Source organism: Pleurodeles waltl, chromosome 10, assembly GCF_031143425.1.
Source record: "Pleurodeles waltl isolate 20211129_DDA chromosome 10, aPleWal1.hap1.20221129, whole genome shotgun sequence".
NCBI classification, from domain to species: Eukaryota; Metazoa; Chordata; class Amphibia; order Caudata; family Salamandridae; genus Pleurodeles; species Pleurodeles waltl.
In genome coordinates this window covers 102,802,939-102,818,249 of record NC_090449.1, presented here as the reverse complement: position 1 = coordinate 102,818,249, position 15,311 = coordinate 102,802,939, and the positions used below count along the sequence as shown (strand labels likewise).

General features: G+C 44.0%; 1 protein-coding gene across 2 annotated transcripts in view; it reads right to left on the bottom strand.

The window, feature by feature from the left end:
• LOC138261164 (uncharacterized) overlaps positions 1 to 14,330 on the bottom strand; it is a 102,354-nt gene extending 88,024 nt beyond the window's left edge. Inside the window, exons 1-2 of one of the 2 annotated variants that reach the window (XM_069209873.1) lie at positions 14,180 to 14,330; positions 13,881 to 14,027 (exon numbers count right to left, since the gene is read on the bottom strand). The gene's annotated coding sequence lies outside the window, so the exon portion shown is untranslated. Of the gene's footprint in view, positions 1 to 13,880; positions 14,120 to 14,179 lie in introns of those variants that run through there. The other variant, XM_069209872.1, reaches the window with a different exon arrangement.
• Between the last annotated feature and the right edge of the window lie 981 nt (positions 14,331 to 15,311).

Sequence of the window (15,311 nt, the reverse complement as noted above, 5' to 3'; positions counted from 1 at the left end):
CCTTGGGAGTTTCCCCCCTAGTGAAAGCTACACTTCGCATAACCATATGATGAACATGTTCAGCTTCACATTAACTTTTTTTATCTCGTGTGCACTGGAACATGGCCACAATCAGGCAGACATGCAAAAACATGCTAACAAATTATTAAAAGGGCCAAGAGAGGCTGGGAATTGGATAAATATGAGGCACTGCTACCTGCAGTCAAGGGGAAAGACCATTGCTCCTTTTGGCATATTTTGGCCATTAGGAGCATGGAGGCTGCCACTCCAATGTCATGCAATATCTCGTCAGCAGCCTGGGTTGATCACTTTTCCAAATTATATTTATATGATGAGGATGTGCATCCTGATGTGAGTGGACCAGCGGGATCATTGAGTTTAGGAACCGATAGCTGGGCAAATGATGTTCACCCAGAAAGTGTTGGTATAGGTCACACCGAACACCTGCTAGTAGAGTCATCCATTGCTGAAGGGAGCGGCTGTAGATCTCGTACCCCGGTGGGCACTTTTTAACCAGCTAGGGGATGAGTGAGATCAGGCCGATTTCTTTTAGTGAACTTAGTAAGGCTATCGATTGGATTACTCCTGATAAAGTGTCCAGTTTGGACAAGGTTCCTGGGGACCTTTTCATTGTAGACAAAGACACATGGACCCCTACTTTGTCTTGTATTTTAATGTTATACTGTTCGGTACCCCATGCCCACTTTTTGGGTGGGGGCCAAGATAATTCCGATTTTCAAAAAGGCTCAAGGTCTGTTCCCACTAACTATCGGTCGATCAGCCTGATCTGTAGTACACAGGAACTTTTCATTTGGATTATTTTGGAGACTGCACGAATGGATGGAACAGGTGGACCTACTGACCTCCCTGCAACATGGTTTTAGAGAGGGGTTAGCACCATTGATCAGGGGATTCACCTCCAACTAATTTTCTAGAAGCAAGTCACATGGGGGAGGGGTACCACTATGTAGTTTTTGTAGATCTTCGGTCTGTTACCTGAGGAAGGTCCTGCTGAAGTTGAGTGTTTCTAAACACCTAGTTGTGTCACGACTCACGTGCTGCTTGCGCCTGGAATTTGCAGATCTGGTGGCGTGAATCTTCAATGTTCGGCTTTGGCCCAAAAAGGGGCGACTCTTTCTGGTAGCCACGGTGCTGTAGGCAATGGAGACACCAAGAACAGACCGTGCCCTTCAGAAAGTAGCGCCAGAGGGAAAAAACCCCTTAAAAAGGGGAAAAAACCTCCAAACAGGAAGACTCCTGGAGAAAAACAAGAACAAACAAACAGGAATCCAAAAGGAGCAAAAATCAGAAAACGCAGAATGCTGAATCCAAAACCAAAAGGCAAGGAAATCAGGAGCGAAGACACTAACTGAGCAGAAAGTGTTGCAGCGCAAAGAAAGAGGAAAAACACAGCCCTTATATACCAAAAAACAGGAAGTGACCCACAGGAAGTAAAAGGACACCATCTTAGATAGGGAAATAATACATAGAACAGAATAGTAGAGGAACCATAGAGAATAGGGAACAAGGAATGCTGGGAAAGCACAGGAATCTGGGAAGGAGGAAAAAACATAAAGAAAGGCACACAACAGACTGCAAAAAAGAAGAAAGGACAAAGAAACGAAGAAAAACAGGTAAGAGGGTTCAGAGACCCCTGGGACAGTGAAAGGCAGAAGGAAGAACGAGGCCCCAAGCAAATCTGGGGCCTCGAAACGCGCAGGAGAGGCTGGGGGCGCGCCGCGTCTTAATAACGCGGTGCGCGGCCCGAGCCGAACGCCCGGCAGAAGTCGAGCTCTCGGCTCGCGCCGCGTGGTGCGGCGCGACAGTAGGTCCCCCTCCCGAAGGCCCAGGTTTAAGAGGGAATAAACAGTGAAAGCGTTGAATCAGGAGAGGAGCGTGAACGGAAGAGGCATCTTCCCATGAACATTCACTGAGAGGATAACCCTTCCAATGAATCAGATACTGAAGTCGTTTATGAAAAAGACGAGAGTCACAAATTTCCTGCACTTCATATTCAGGAACATCATCCACAAGGACAGGAGGTGGACAAGGAAACTGACGTGAGTAAGGATCAGGCACATAAGGTTTAAGCTGAGAAACATGAAAAACCGGATGGATCTTCCATGTATGGGGTAAGTGAAGACGGACAGTGACAGGATTGACCAACTGGATTATACGGAAAGGCCCATAGTAACGAGGTGTGAACTTGTTTTTAGAGAGACATGAGGGCAAGAATTTGGAGGAGAGCCAGACTTTATCTTGCAGATGATAATTTGGATTGGTTGTACGTCTCTTGTCTGCAGCCTTCTTCATATACCTCTTGGTATGTAACAAATTAGATCGAATTAGTTTATGGAGTTGGAGAAGGCGTTTGGAGAAATAGGTAATAGCAGGTAGAGGAGAGTTGGATTGTGGAGAAGTAGGGAAAGAGGTAGGATGAAAACCATAGGAACAGAAAAAGGGAGTGACTTTGGAGGCACTATGGACTGAGTTATTGTAGGAAAATTCAGCTAAAGAGAGGTAAGTGCTCCAGTTACTTTGGGTAGAATTGCAAAAGCATCGAAGATATTGCTCTAGTCCTTGGTTCAGACGCTCAGTCTGTCCGTTGGTCTGAGGATGGAACCCTGAAGACAGGGCTCTATTTATATTCAGTGTTTTACAAAAATGCTTCCAAAATCGGGAGATGTACTGAGGCCCTCTATCAGATATTATGGTATGGGGGAGTCCATGGAGACGGAAGACATGATCTATGAATATTTGACTTAGTTCTTGAGAAGTAGGCAGCCTTTTTAGGCCAGTGAAATGAGCCATCTTTGTGAAAGAATCCACTGTGACCATGATAACCCGGTTTCCTGCTGATGGTGGGAGTGAACACATAAAATCAGTAGAGATAGTATGCCATGGGGCCGATGGAACAGGCAAAGGCTGTAGTAATCCTGCCGGTCTGGTGTGAGGTATTTTGACTTGGGCACATATGGGACAGGCCTGAACGTATTTTTCCACATCCAGTTTCCAGGTAGGCCACCAGAAAAATCGTGAAAGTAGTTCTTGTGTGGCTTTGATGCCTCTATGACCAGCTACAGGGGAATCATGGCACATTTGTAATGCTTTCTTTTGCACCTTGTTTGTAGGGAGGAATATCAGGTCTTGGTAATAAAAATATCCTTGTTTCTTGTACAATAATGGTCTTAGTTCTTCTATGTCATGGTCCGATAGGTTGGCGTATTCTTGTTGTACTTCTTCCAGGAAAGACTGAGCCACTCCAATGATCTTACTGGGTTCTAGAAGATACTGGGATGAGGAAGGAGAACACTCTGGATATCGGCGAGACAGAGCATCAGCCAGAATGTTTTGAGATCCTGGAATATATGTAATATAAAAATCGTACTGACTGAAGAAAAAGGCCCAGCGGGCCTGACGACTATTCTGGCATACAAAATTTCTTAAACATTGTAAATTACGGTGGTCTGTCCTCACCTCAAATGGTTCCTTGGAACCCATCAGAAACTGTCTCCACTCAAGGCAGGCTGTTTTCAGAGCCAATAATTCCCTTTCAAGTACGGAATAATGTTGTTCAGCTGTGGAAAGGATATGAGACAAATAGAAAACAGGATGTTCAAGGCCATCATCCTCTTGTCGTTGGAGTAAGACAGCTCCGATGGCTCTCTCAGAAGCATCAGTTACTACTATAAATTGTTTGGTGGTATCTGGATGTCTTAGGATGGGGGCTTGGGTGAAGGCTCTCTTTAAGCTTTGAAAGGCTGCTTCAGCAGCCTCAGTCCAGACAAACCCCTTCTTTAGATTGTCCTTCTTTAAGGTGTGAGTTATGTGGCTAGTCTGACTGGCAAAGTCTAGAATGAATTGTCGATAGAAGTTTGCTAAACCTAGGAAACATTGTGTTTCTTTTATGGTAGAAGGAGAAGGCCACTCTAGGATAGCTTGTACCTTTTCTTGATCCATAGCTATGCCGGTGGGACTTAAATGATAGCCCAGATATTTGACTTCCGTCATGTCGAACTCACATTTCTCTGGTTTGCAAAATAGTTGATGATCACGAAGTCTTTGAAGAACTTGTTTCACATGGGAAGTATGGAGTTCAGGATTTCTAGAATAAATTAGAATATCATCTAGGTAGATCACGACTGTCTGATTCAGTAGGTCTGAAAACACTGAGTCCATAAATCTCTGGAAGATTGCGGGGGCGTTAGTAAGACCAAACGGCATAACCCTATATTCAAAATGGCCAAATGGGGTCCTGAATGCTGTCTTCCATTCGTCGCCTTCTCTTATTCGTAAAAGGTGGTAGGCTCCTCGTAAATCCAATTTAGTAAAACGTTGGGCCCCTCTGATTGCTTCCAGTATGTCCCTGATGAGAGGCAAAGGATAACGATCTTTAATGGTAATTTTATTCAGACCTCGAAAATCCAGGCACGGACGAAGATCCTTAGTCTTCTTGGGCACAAAAAAGAGAGGAGCCCCAGCCGGAGACGACGATGGAACAATAAGACCACTCTGTATATTTTCGTCCAGATACTCCTTTAGAACTTCCTTTTCGGGTTCCGTGAGGGAGTATATCCTCCCAAAAGGAACAATTGTGCCGGGTTCCAATGGAATTGCACAATCATATTCTCGATGTGGAGGTAGCACAGGTTTTGACGGTTTTTGGAAAACATCCTGAAACTCCAAATAGTGGTCTGGGACCCCTTGGACCGTATTAATGGACATTCCAGTGGCCCCTTCAGTAGCTAAGGATCTTTTCGGAGACCAATACTTGTCGGAAGTAAAACAGTTCTCATGACAAAATTGCGAAGACAAAGAGACTGTCCGGGTAACCCAATTTATATATGGGTTATGTCTGATGAACCACGGAATTCCAAGAATGATGGTATGGTTAGGGGACGTAATAAGATCGAAGGAGATGTGTTCTTGATGGTTTCCCACCTGTAGACTTAACATCAGGGTAGTGGTGTCTACAGGACCAGAGGATATCAAAGATCCATCCACAGTGTGTACCTGTTCGGGTACTTCCTTTGCTTGAGTAGGAACTAGGTTAGTAGCAGCCCACGTCTTGTCCATGTATATACCACTAGCACCACAATCTAGTAATGCCATAGTCTTTTCTTGACGACCGTCAGGAAGTTGTAACAGGACAGGAAAGATGAACAAGGCAGTTGTATTGTCATTAAAGGAGCTGATTGAAGGTATAGCTGTAGATCCCGTCCCCTCCCTTCTTACAGAGGACGGGAGGTGGCGTTTCCCGAAGGCCTGGACGGACGTACTGGACAGGTACGGAGCATGTGACCAGCAGAACCACAATACAGGCACAACCCTCTCTTGCGTCTGTCTTCTCGTTCACTAGCAGAGAGCGGACCTCGGGTAGTATCCACCTGCATGGGTTCCCCTTCGATGTCTCTAGCAGGAGTGCGAGGTTCCTCGGAACGCTGCAGGTATGCACGTGAGCTACTTGGCTGGGCAAACCCTCTACTCCTTTTCTTTTCCGATCTCCGTTCCTGAAGACGATATTCGATGGACAGTGCTTGATCCATCAGGCCACGAAGATCTTCCGCTCTGGTAGAATGCACTAGTTCATCCTTTATTTCTTCTTTGAGTCCTCTACGAAATAATGTTACCAGAGTACGTTCCACCCAAGTGGTCTCTGCCGCCAGCTGACGAAAACGGGTTATATATTGCAGGACGTCTTGGGAGCCTTGGTGGATGTCGCACAAGGCTTCTTCAGCGGAGGCTTCCAATCCAGGACGGCTAAACATCTGTTTGAAGCGACTCACAAAGGCGGAATAGTCTGACAATACAGGGTCGTTGGAGGACACCATCGGGGTTGCCCAGGCCAAGGCTGGACCGGACAAGGCACTGATAAGATAACCCACCTTGGTCCTGTCGTGGGAGAATTGAGTAGGTCGGAAGGCGAAATACACTGTTAAAGCATCCAAGAACTCGCGAAGCTTGGTTGGTTCACCAGAGAAACAAGGGGTAGAAGCGGAGATTGTCGGAACATCACTGGTGCGGTGGGCCAAAGCCTGTCGTAACGCAGCATTTTCATTACGTAGTTGTTGCAATTCCTGGGCTTGTTGCTGAATCGTGGTCAACAGAGATTGCTCCGGATCTGCAGCAGCCGCCACTGTATTATCCATGGTGTTTGAGGACGTCGGAATGGTTGGGCGCTGCAATCTGTCACGACTCACGTGCTGCTTGCGCCTGGAATTTGCAGATCTGGTGGCGTGAATCTTCAATGTTCGGCTTCGGCCCAAAAAGGGGCGACTCTTTCTGGTAGCCACGGTGCTGTAGGCAATGGAGACACCAAGAACAGACCGTGCCCTTCAGAAAGTAGCGCCAGAGGGAAAAAACCCCTTAAAAAGGGGAAAAAACCTCCAAACAGGAAGACTCCTGGAGAAAAACAAGAACAAACAAACAGGAATCCAAAAGGAGCAAAAATCAGAAAACGCAGAATGCTGAATCCAAAACCAAAAGGCAAGGAAATCAGGAGCGAAGACACTAACTGAGCAGAAAGTGTTGCAGCGCAAAGAAAGAGGAAAAACACAGCCCTTATATACCAAAAAACAGGAAGTGACCCACAGGAAGTAAAAGGACACCATCTTAGATAGGGAAATAATACATAGAACAGAATAGTAGAGGAACCATAGAGAATAGGGAACAAGGAATGCTGGGAAAGCACAGGAATCTGGGAAGGAGGAAAAAACATAAAGAAAGGCACACAACAGACTGCAAAAAAGAAGAAAGGACAAAGAAACGAAGAAAAACAGGTAAGAGGGTTCAGAGACCCCTGGGACAGTGAAAGGCAGAAGGAAGAACGAGGCCCCAAGCAAATCTGGGGCCTCGAAACGCGCAGGAGAGGCTGGGGGCGCGCCGCGTCTTAATAACGCGGTGCGCGGCCCGAGCCGAACGCCCGGCAGAAGTCGAGCTCTCGGCTCGCGCCGCGCGGTGCGGCGCGACAAGTTGATGTGTTCATTAAGCTCCATTCTAACAACAAAGCGCAGGTTAGATGTTGTTTCCCTTGGCAAATTTACTGACCCCCATCCCAGTTAACCAGGCAGTGAGGCAAGGGTGTGTGCTTGCTCCAACCCTTTTCCTCTTATGCATTAATGATCAGGTGGCTCATCTCAAAGTGTGTGATCGCGATGCCCTGAGTCTTGCAAATGGGAGGGTACCAGCACTCCTGTTTGCAGACAATACTCTACTGGTTTTGAAATCACTTATAGGGATCCAAAAGCTCCTAAACCAATTTTCCTTTTGTAAACATTGAGGTCTGGAAATTAACCTTAACAAAGTATATGGCTTTTAATCCCCACCTGATGCCCTGCTCACATTCTGTTATCAATGGTGTACCTTTGGAAACAGTTTGTGCCTTTGAATATTTAGGGGTCACTGTTACAGAGCAATTTGACTGGGTCCCACATATTCAGAAGTGCAAACTCAAGTTGGAGCAATACATCGGGGGTATTGTGAGGGCTGTACGAGGCGCTACATTTCGCCCTGTTTTCCCAGAACTTCAAATTTACAATCTGAAAGGCTCTGGAGCCTCTTTGTACTGTGGGGGTTTGTGCCAGGTGAGTGTTAGGGATATCCAGACAGTCAAGAACCGGTTCCTGCCTAGTCTTTCCTCTCTTCCTACCAGTATCCCTCTCACCCCCCTTCAGTTAGACCTGGGCCTTACTTAACTTTCCAGTAAAGTGGGTCCAGACAAAATAAGTTAGTCTCTTTAGAATGTCACTCTAAGATCTGACTCGGGTCTGTGCCATTGCCCTGTGCTGCTACCTGTATGATCTCATGTATTTTAGCCTATTTTTATTAACCATTTTTTTTAGACTATGGATGTAACTATTTATATTTTGCCATTAAATTCACTTTATGTGTTTTATCTCATTCAAATGCTTGATTTTATGTTTTTTGTATTGTATTGTAATGACAATTTCTTTTTTACCCTGTGCTTTTATGGCATTCTTGCCAAATAAAGATTTATGACTAATAACAAATTATCAGCTTCCTATTTCCACAGATTCAGAACCCCGGTTCTGCCCAAGCATTTGAAGATATCCCAAACTGGAACTTTATGGTGATGTAGCAATGAATGTGTGCAAGTAGTACTCGTGCATGAAGCACACATGATAAACATGGATATTCTCATCTAGTGAGATTCTCAATCTGGAAACATGAAATAGGGATCGGTTTGGTCTGGGTGAAAATTGGATGCATGAAGTACGCATTATTAACATGGATATCTTCATCAAGTGAGATTCTCAATCTTGAAACATGAAATGGGGATCGGTTTGGTCTCGGTGAAAGATGGATGACCGTTTGATCTGAGCATGACCGGCACAATCATATTGACCAGTGGATGGTGGACTCAACAATTTGTCCTAGGTACCTCCCGCTCTGTTTTTAGATTTTTATAGGTACCCAATAAGTACATTTGGGAGAGTGTGGCCATAAGCTATTTTAATTCCCGTAATTCCCTTCCTGATCCCTTCGGCATCCTTAAAATCAACACCAAAGTACTCCCTCCAAGGGTGGGTTTGAGCCCACCCTGTAACGGTAGATGTGTGGGCGAGGACTCAGTGACGAAGCATACCACACACTTTAATGAGTAAGAGAACTTTTTTAACTAAGGACATTTTTCAGTTCTTGGTAGGAAATAGGGTTCACTTGATTCTCTAATGGAAGGCTCCCTTCTGGTTATTAGGGCATTATCTGGGAAGATGAGGCTTCCTCCCTAAATTCGTCTCCCTTCCCTACTTTGGTTGGTAACATGGAAATGCACAACTTTCACTATATGCCTCTTTGGCACTTACCTTTGAATTGGGTTCAGTGCTTTTAGTAGAAGATAGGAATAGGAAGATACAGGGCGCTCAGGAGTGCCCCTTCGGTGTACTGATGACACTTTTCTACAATGAAGATCCCAGGAGAGTTGCAATAAGTTGTCACCGTTCTTATACTTTGCATCAGAAGGGTCCAATTCTACTAGATATGTGGCCTGTGCCATTGGAGACACATCTGACCTGTCAGTGGAGTAAGTCCTGGGTTGAAAGGCAAGCCCTATAATAATAGGATTACTGGTGAATTACCCTAACTAGGTGGTATGAGAACTGAAGAAACAGTGGGGAAGGTGTTTGATCTCAGAGGGTAGAGGACCTATATCTCCGCAGGTAATGTTGGGCCAAAAATCACTATGGCCTCACAGATTTCCTGCACTGATGTGGGTGCCATCATCAAAAATGGGGTTCACTCAGTTCAGATTTCACAGATAAGACAGACCCTGATTCTGCTCCTGTTACAGATAAATTGTCCCATAGGTATGTTAGGGTATGTCTCTTTTTACCCCCATAGGGCCATTTACTTTGTTGAATATGAGGGTCGATAACTTGGAAGGCTAAGTACACTAAAAAGGTGATTGTACCATTGAGATTCTGCTCAAATAGTAGCTACTGTGTGGTAATCCATACTCTGTAAGACGCAGGCTTTCTTAAACCAAATCCAGACACAACTGTGATGAAAACTTGAAGGGTTCAGAGGTGTTTGTTTGAAATCTGTACTTAACCAAAAGGTTCAACTGTACAAATACATTTTTTGATATTTATTTTCTGGTGTCTCCTGATGCCTTTAGAAGTGCACTATTGGTGTTCATTTTGTTAAGCAACCCCAAACGGTAAGCCCATCTACGGGTTAAAGTGTAAAAAGTTGTGCATAAAACTAAGCAATGTTTACACGGATTCCTAGAGTAAACCCCTAAGTGGAAGCACTTTGGGTGCACTGTGGAGGCACTTTCCTAAACAATCATATTAACCTGTTACTTGATGGTCTTTGGTACGTAAGCAGCACACTTCCATAGACCACTCCATGCCAAATGGTCTCTAGGTTTTAATGGATGTTAGCATGTGTTGTACATATTTACTAGGATGTGAAATGTTAAGTATATTTCTGAAGGTCTCATGTGGACATAATTTCCTCATATGCCCTGGGATGAAATAAATCTGTTCAGGTCAGGTGAAAGTACAATGACTTATGATAAACTGGTTTAAGTACACAAATGGGATTGCTTTTGTGCATTCGAGGTTGGCGTGGATGGTATTTTACCAATCCAAAGCTGTAATACTGGGTCTGGAGTGGTAAAAGGCTTTTGTCATTTTACATCTCAGCGTGGCTCACACTTGCTAGTTCTATGCTTAAAGACTTTGCTGTAAAAATGGCAAATGGCTTTTTTCGCTTTCTAGTTGGGCATGGATGGCACTGTGCTAATCCGATGCTTAAAAACTTTGCTAGAAAAACAGACATTTGAGGTCAGTAGAGTCAGAGTATTGCTGGTGTTTCGGTTGTTCTATATGAGCTGTTCTCCACCTATACTTGAGAACTATCTGAATGAGTTCCCTGCTGTCTTTTTTGATTAATTTATGTGGCACTCTAAGCCTGAAAAAATATTGTTTTAATCTATCTATCTATTTATCTATCTATCTGTCTATCTATCTATCTATCTATCTTTTCAGGGTACATAGATATGGACTTAGGAAATGTAAATCTATATACCTTCAACTTTTGATAGTTTTGATTCTACCTCGATATTCTGGTTTTGATATTCAGGGTACATATGGGAACCAACAAATATTGCTCACCAAAGATACAACGCTGCTTATAAGAACTTCTATGAACAGTTGATGCATGGAGGGATGTCTCTGTTCACTGAAAACCTTTTTGTTCTTATATGAAGTGTACGTTGAGCTAGTTAACCAATTGTAGAAAATGTTGCACTCCAATAATGTGTTTCCCCTTGTGCTTGGTTATCTTGTCACATGGTTATTCTTTTCTAAAGGAGCTCGTCCGACAGCTCCTCTCTTGAGTAAGAATGTTTTTTTTTGGCACAGCACTCTTCGTCAGGTTCAGCCTTGCACATGAAAGGAAAGTGCAGCCCTTTCACACCACGAAGCTCCCAGGTACAGAAAAGAAGTGCAATGCAGCTTTGCATGTTCACTGTTATCCAAACAATTCCAATCCCACTTCTGTGCGCTAGTCCTGGTCTCTGGATTATTTAAAAGGAGCAGGGGTGTCACTTTTTTACCATGATGAGTATCAGCAACTTGACATCTTTTCATTAAATACTTACTCTATGTGCTAGCTAGAGTGACTGAATACTGGGATCACCAACCAAAAGTAAAGAGGATTTTATTGTTGAATACATATATTGTAAAGTTATGAGCATTGGAAATATTTTTTGAGACTGAACTGAATGGGAGTCAATTTGCACAGTCAAGATACTAAAATCATATGAAATTTAAGTGTGGAAAATGTGTGTATAATTACATTGAAAATGTGACGTGATGTGTCCATTCGTACAGGGTATTAGCCAACTAAAGTGTTGTGTTGATTGGCAATGTTGAAGGCTGCCAAAAGTTCCAAAGGAGCCCTCATTCATTCGACTAAAAAGCGGTCCCTGTGTTCAAAGTTGGCCGACCTCTTTACCGTCCTGCCCTTCAAGCAAACATGGTTTAACACTTCCTGTGGCACAGATAGTTGGCACAGGCTAGGATTATTCATGAAGAACTAGAATTCAAGAAGCTAGTAGAGACTTGGCTGTTCCCAACAAAAGACTCACATACTCTTGGAGGAGGGAATACTCTCCGCTCTCTCTGTCTTTCCCAACACATCAATGGCACCTAGAACTCAGACAGACCAACAAGCTCAAACTTCTCAAAGGCTGTAATACTTAATCTATGGTAGACTATGCTTTATACCAGCGATAATCCAGCGGCAACATGTTTGGAGCACCAGTCAACGCCTCACTCATGACTCCAAAGTCTTCCCAGATAGGCTGCTCTACTCACCTAGAGATGGTAAGCATATGCTAAACACATTTCTACCTCTGAGTAGTCTTTCCTTCACTCCATGCACATGCGTAGTACCTATCCAATGCGATTTGACCAGAGGATCCCTCTGGCTCTCCACCTTCAGTCACATGTAACAATTAAGGCAAAACCCTACCAAGCAAGGACCACAAATGCAGCCTCTTACTCATATCCAGAGCTAGAAATGGAAAAAATAAAGTATGGTATCCCGTAAATGTTGGGGTGAATGGGTGGAATCTGACAGTCAACTGATACATTTATTTTTATATATTGTTTAATGTCTGCCCCTAAACAATGGGGCAAACATGATCAATGTGACATTAAATCTGTTCTGGCACACTTAATTGGCAACAGAGTTTATTTTAAAATATCTTGCACCCAAACCTGAGGTTTGGACTCTTCAAGGCTCTGAGGTGCTATTCAAAACCTACACTACAGTGTTTGTGTGCTCACTGCATGGCCCCAAACCACATTTTTCTACAATTTGTAAATGGTTGCAGAAATTAGGATAAATACATTATCAATGATAGTCGGCGAAACAAAAGACAAGTGTCTAGTTTTCCCAGGAACAAAACAAAGAGCACTTTAGCAGGGTATACCATTTTGGGAAAAGCACTCATTTAGTAAGTAGAAAAGAATTTCAGTCTCCTAGCACAGCAGTCGCATACTGGTCGCTTGGGGGCCTCTCCTGCCTGAATGTTTATCATTCCTTCGAATGACGCACATTTTGGAAGACAATTCCTTTTTTTCCTTTTTACGTCTTTTTATATAGCTTAAACTTGGCCCAAAGAATTCGGGACGTTTTACGTGAGCACCAGATTAGATTACAGAAACTAAGATTTATATTTTCTTTTTCAGGAAGGGGGAAATTTAGGGGCATATTTATCAATCTTTCTGCCAGCGCAACGGAGCAAGCCACCTTGATGCACTACGTGAAAGGGCAGAAATGCGCGGTATTTAACATTATATGCACATTCTTGTCCTTTCCTATCGCTGGTGCACTTTCTGCAGCCTAGGGCCAAAACAGGCACCCTTGGGTCATGGTGCAAACGGGCCTGCGTTGTAGGCAGGATTGTTTTTGCCCAGGAAGGGACACGTTCCTGCACAAAAACAATCCTGGGAGGTATTTTCCTCCTTCTATGCACGCAGCAGAAAGCAGCACACAGAGGAAAAAACGGGGAGAAATAAAGATATTTTTGCTCGTTACGCCTCACCTGGGGATCATTTTGACACATTCCCAGGTCTATCACCAATGGTAACCCTGGGAATGCACCAAAATCCATGGGTGGAAGCGTGGGAACACCCATAGTCCACCTATGCAACGCCTCCTTGCCACAGAGTAATGCAAGCAGATATTTTGAGCTGCCTCGCATTACAAGCCATGCAGGGCCATGCATGGTGGCCTTGTGTGGCTTGATAAATCTTACTTAGGTTTTGCGTCGCCCCTGGGCCCACTTGTGTGGGGCAAGGGCGGCGCAAAGCCTTGATAAATAAGGACCTAAATGTTTTGCCCTGAATCACAAGATGTTAAAACGATGCCGGGACTAGAACCTGGTTCCCCGCCCAAAAAACTAAAGGCGTTGTGCCACAGCTCCACATCTTTGGAGAAGAAGTGAAAGATTCAAGCGTAAACAAAAAAGCATTGCTCGACCATGTTCCTTGGGTGTGTAAAATAGTAAATGTTCAGGTTAGGCAAGACGTCAAAGTGTCGTAGTTCATTTTAAAAATGGAATTTACAGGCTGAGTATTTCTCCCCGCTATGAAACATTGGAGCCTTTCCATGTCTCCCTCTGCTGGCGAACGCCTGCACTGCACCTGTTGTTTCAATATTAAAGTCAAGCCCGTTATGTGTCAAAGCAATTATGACTTAAACTTAACATTGGCAGCAATCGTTTGCAAAAATTAAGCATTTAGAAAAATGCCTCAGAACAAACCTCTTGTCTTCTAATATATTTGAATTACCACCAAAATGACGTTTTATAGAGGTGAATAAAGCAGTTGTGAAGGACGTACCTTTCAAAATATGTTGTTTCTTCAGATCGTGGGACGAAAAGCTGAATCATTGATTCTCGTAGTTCATAGCCTTATGCTTCTTGAAAATCGGTTTCACTCTTCGCCCGAACTTAGCAGATCCTGACTAGAAGAATGCACAGCGAGGCACTAAAAATAACACACATCAGAACAGGAAGTTGGTTTGAGGCAGAAATGAGCTACATTTTTAGGAAGCATATGGGTACACCATGTGACTTTGCGTAGCAGACACCCAATGAAGTGAGGAGACGTTTATAGCAAAAAGAAAGTATTGTGCTCACCGAAAACCCCGGCGTTGATGAAACTGAAAGGTCTTCAGCGCTAGCATTTAAAGGAAAAGAAATGATTTAAGAAGTTGCTTGGGGCGTTCCATTTTTCTATAAACCCCGCAAAAAACAGAGTGAAACAGGCCGCGTTCCGATAAAAAAGTAACCGAGCTCTCTTCAGCCTCTCAATATGAGGGGATGCAATATTTTTCACATATGGTTCAAATTAATGTTGTGCTCTCTAGAGACGGTTGTCATTAGGTTTCCAATAATTGTTGTACATAGTTAGAATTGGTTCTCGTTTTCTAAGTTTTCAAAACAAAATTTGGACACAAAAGTAAGCGCTTGATTTACAAGGTAAGGCCCAGATTTACTAAATTCTCACACAACGCAGAGCAGCAGCCGTAAATGCCGTTCTGCGTTGAGTGAGGAGAGAGCAGGGCAACGCCATATTTAGAGATATATGGCCCTCTTCTCCCCTCTAGCACCGGCGCACAACCAGGCAGCCATGCGCCACGCACACACCGGTGCACCGTCGTGCAAGGGTGTCTGCATGCGTCTAGCACAGGCTCGTACTAGAAGGATACCCTTTCAGTACAAAATATTATGCTTAGACTGACTTTAAAACTTTTCCAACGTTGTATGTGTGCTGTACAGTGCAACGCACATGCAAAGTCGGAAAATAAAGTAGAAATTCATTCAAACCTTATTTTGGACCAAAGACCATAAAAGTACAAGAAAAGTACAGTAAATAAGGCAATAAAAAACAGTTGATAACCATTCGCGTGGAAGTACATGACCTAGGGCTACAGGTTAACTTAAGTTCAGATCCATATCACACAGCAGCAGCTCCTGTCGGAGTAAAGCGGCCGTGCGGTGGGCACAAAACAAACAACATTACAAATATAAAAAAAATATAAAATCGTACCTGACTCGCCGTGCTGTGGCGCTCCTCTGTCTTCGCTCACTGCAGACACAGGCTCCCAGCCTGCCCAGCGGCCAATCCTAACGCTACTCTCATACTGCTGGCAGCATGACAACAGCGTTAGGATTGGCCTGAGCGCCCTGGATTGGCGCTACCAGGCAGACTGGGAGCCTGGGCCTGCTGTCTTCAACCCATCAACGCAGTGCTGGGTTGGAGAGAGCT